Source organism: Triticum dicoccoides, chromosome 6A (assembly GCF_002162155.2).
Source record: "Triticum dicoccoides isolate Atlit2015 ecotype Zavitan chromosome 6A, WEW_v2.0, whole genome shotgun sequence".
Lineage (NCBI taxonomy): Eukaryota > Viridiplantae > Streptophyta > Magnoliopsida > Poales > Poaceae > Triticum > Triticum dicoccoides.
Window position 1 is genome coordinate 276,688,159 of NC_041390.1, and position 4,556 is coordinate 276,692,714.

A 4,556-nucleotide genomic window follows, 5' to 3' on the forward strand; every position below is an offset into this window, starting at 1 on the left:
CTGCCATACAGAATTTCAAAAGGGGCCTTGCCTGAACTTGCTTGAAAACTGTTGTTGTAGGAGAATTCAGCATATGGAAGACAATCCTCCCACTCCATGCCGAAGGAGATCACACAAGCCCTGAGCATATCTTCAAGAATCCGGTTGACACGCTCGACTTGACCGCTAGTTTGAGGATGGAAAGGTGTGCTGAAGCGGATGTTAGTGCCCATGGCCTTCTGAAAAGAATCCCAAAACTTCGAGGTAAAGATGCTGCCACGGTCTGAAGAGATCACTTGTGGAATACCATGCAGAGAGACAATTCGAGAGGTATAGAGTTCCGCCAATTGAGCTGCAGTGATCGACTCTTTGATAGGCAGAAAATGAGCCACTTTGGTGAGTTTGTCGATGACAACAAATATAGCATCATTGCCACGCTTGGACTTTGGAAAACCAGTCATGAAGTCCATTTCAATGTGGTCAAACTTCCATTCTGGAATGGCAAGAGGTTGGAGGAGACCTGCTGGCCTTTGATGTTCTGCCTTCACTCTTCTGCAGACATCACATTCATTCACGAATTGAGCGATTTCGCGCTTCATTCGAGTCCACCAATAAGCTTGCTTGAGGTCCTGATACATCTTCGTGCTCCCAGGGTGGATGGAGAGGAGAGAATTGTGAGCCTCGTTCATGATCACTTTACGGAGGTCACCTTTGGGTACCACAATACGATCCTCGAAGAGGAGAGTGTCCTTGTCATCAAGGCGGTAGCACTTGTACTTGGACTGACTCTTGGCAATCCCAATCTTCACCTTTTTCACCATAGCATCAAGAAGCTGGGCTTGGCAAATCTGGTCTTCCAAGGTAGGAGAGACTTGAAGGTTGGCGAGGAAACCTTGAGGAACAACTTGCAGATTAAGTTTGCGGAAAGCTTGACAAAGCTCGGGTTGATAAGGCTTAAGAATCACACTGTTGCAGTACGCTTTCCTGCTCAAAGCGTCATCAATCACATTGGCCTTGCCTGGAGTATACTCGATACTCGGATTATACTCTTGAATCATTTCGACCCATCGAGTTTGCCTGAGGTTGAGATTAGGCTGAGTAAAGATGTACTTGAGACTCTTGTGATCAGTGAAAATGTCCACTTTTCTTCCCAATAGAAGATGTCTCCAAGTCAAAAGAGCATGCACAACTGCCGCCAACTCGAGATCATGAGTGGGGTAGTTCTTCTCATTAGGCTTCAACTGGCGAGATGTATAAGCAACAACTTTCTTCTCTTGCATCAATACTGTGCCAAGACCTTGGAGAGAGGCATCACAAAAGACCTCGTACGGCTTGGATTCATCAGGCGGAGTGAGAACTGGAGCAGTGATCAATTTCTCTTTCAAAGTGTTGAAAGCAATGTCACACTCCGGAGACCAAACGTACTTGGCGTGCTTCTGGAGAAGATTAGAGAGAGGCTTCGTGATCTTAGAAAAGTTTTCAATGAATCTTCGGCAATAGCTTGCGAGACCGAGGAAGCTACGGAGTTGCTTCACGTTCTGAGGAGGTTCCCAATTCACAATTGCAGACACCTTCTCAGGATTCATGGCAATGCCCTTGGCAGAGATGATATGACCAAGATAAAGAACCTCATCGAGCCAAAATTCACACTTGGAGAACTTGGCGTAGAACTGATGTTCTCTGAGCTTATCGAGAACCAAACGCAAGTGCTTGGCATGATCTTCCTTGTTCTTCGAGAAAACCAGAATGTCGTCAAGATAGACCAAAACAAAGTCATTGGTGTAGGCGTTGAAGATGAAGTTCATCATGCGAGAGAACGTCGGAGGAGCGTTGACGAGGCCAAAAGACATGACAGTGTATTCATATGAACCAAAGCTTGTCCTGAAAGCCGTCTTGGGAATATCTTGCTCACGGATTTGAATCTGATGATAACCCATACGGAGATCAAGCTTGGAGAATACTCGAGCACCTTTGAGTTGTTCGAACAGCTCATTGATGTTGGGAAGTGGGTATTTGTTCTTGATGGTCTTCTTGTTCACTGGAGGGTAATCAACACAAAGTCGGTCCGTTCCATCCTTCTTCTTCACAAAAAGAACACCACAACCCCATGGAGAAGAACTAGGCCAGATGAGACCCATTTTCTCTTGAATATCGAGTTGCTTCTTCAGCTCCTTCAACTCTTCAGGTCCGAGCTTGTAAGGCCGTTTGCACACCGGTTCCGTGTCGGGCTCAAGATCAATAACGAATTCAACTGGCCGGTGCGGAGGCATTCCTGGAAGCTCTTCTGGAAAAATGTCCTGATATTCGCAAATGACTAGAATTTGCGAAATAGCGTCCAATTCACCCTTCTCATTGAGAGAAAATAGACGGATAGTATCATCACGAGCGGCAAAGACAATTATATCCTCGGACGAATGAGTCAATTGAATCTGCCTGGCTGCACAATCAAGATGTGCCTTGTGCTTAGTAACCAATCCATTCCGATAATAAGATCAATATCCGAGTTGCCAAGAACCACCGGAGAAGAGAGAAACTTGTAATCGCCCAACGTGATAGAGACATCCGGGACGCAATTGTTAGAAGTCATTTGCTTGCCCGGAGACACAATCTTCAACGCAACAGGAATCCTTTCGGTCACAAAATCATGCTTGGCCACAAATGGTGTTGAAATAAAAGAAAGCGATGCACCAGTGTCAAAAGGAACTTTTGCAGGAACATCGTTAACAGGAAGGTTACCCATGATCACATCTGGTGAGTCCTCTGCCTGAGCTGCATTCAGCAAATTGACCTTGGCGTGCTTGGGGTTATGCTTGACCACAGCTGTACTTGCCGATCTGACAGGAGGAGGAGGAGGAGGAAGATGCCTTTGGTTGAAACACTTATTGGCATAGTGACCCTTCTGTTGGCACTTGTTGCACGTGACCTCTGAAAGCAGACGGTGATACGGAGCACTCGATCTTGGAGCTTGAGACGAAGTCTTGTTCTGAAAGCCAGGGTTGGGTGGGTGGGAAGAACCACTGCCACCTTTGCTCTTCTGCTGATATGGCTAACGGAACGGAGGAGGAGGAAGCCAATACTTCTGCTGCTTAGCCACTAGAGTAGAGGAAGGAGTAACATCACTGACTCGCTTCTTGGAAGCATCACACCTCAACTGAGCAGCCTCTTGCTTCAATGCCATGGTGTAGAACTCATCATATCTCAAGGGCTCAAAGAGGACAAGAGCTAGCTGAATTTCTTCTCTGAGACCACCCCTGAACTGATATATCATGCTCTTCTCATCAGGGACGTCCTGCTTAGCAAAGCGGGCGAGCTTCTGGAACAACTTGTTGTAGTCATAGACAGACAAAGAGCCTTGCTTCAGGTTGTGGAATTCCTCACGCTTGCTTTTAACCACGCTCTGGGGAATATGATGAGCTCGGAAATCTCGACGGAAATCATCCCAAGTGATAACACGTCCACCTCTAGAATCCTTGTACTGCTGGAACCATTCTGCAGCTTGATCTTTAAGTTGGAAGGAAGCGAACTTAACAAAGTCCTCAGGCCTGACGTTACTGCACTCGAAATGCTTGCACAGATCCACAAGCCAATCGTCAGCATCGGTTGCCTCAACACAATTGCTGAAAGTCTTTGGCCCGTTAGCAAGGAACTAGTTGAGTGTAGCAAAGTGACTCTGATTGCTGCCTTGATTCCCTTGGTTGCCTTGATTGCGCTCTTGGAGAATTTGCATGATCAACTGTGTGTTTGCATTGGTTGCGGCCATCACAGCTTTCCATGCCTCCGGAGGAGGTGGAGGTGGTGGCGGATCAGGATTTGGAGTCGTGCGCGTTGGAGGAGCCATCCTGAAGAGGTTGACCACCATTAGCACATTGACAGATAAATATTGAAGCTGAATCCAACGGAATGAAAATTGCAACATATAGTCTTCACATCCGAACAAAATGAACGAATGCATTCCTCTTGAAATGGTCACATATCCATAAATTGAGAAGCCACGTAGAATTAAGGTAGAGAAATAATTCAACAAGGTACGGATCAAGAATGAATAATTGGTAAGAAATCCCAATCTCAAACCAATATCCGTGGAAGAAGAACTAGAGCTACTAGAATTCCCACCTATGAAACTCCCGAACCTTTCCGGTTATGCAATCAGGTGTTGGGGATACAGGGGAAGCATAATATCTCACCCAAACTAGCAAATCCTCCATCCAGTTGTATCCATCCTTCAACACATAACCAAGAAACCTTCGGAAACCATCTACCTCAACCTTTGAAAAGCATCCGTTATACAAGTTATGGCGGTACTCCCGAACTCCCGCCCCAGTACTAGGTGGCGTCGAGGTTATCTCACCAACGAACTGCATAAAAGAGATTTTCGATGTTGGCGTACTAAACTTAGGTATTCTAGAACTGCAACGATAAAATTATGATGACAACACCTCAGAGCTCAACTCCCCGGGACACTTCCACTAAACCCCTGACAGGAGGCACCAAGACAATGTTCTCATCATAAAACCATCGGAACGATTCCAAGATACCCGCGTGATCCTAAATTTTTTTTTAGTGAAATTTGAGAAGAG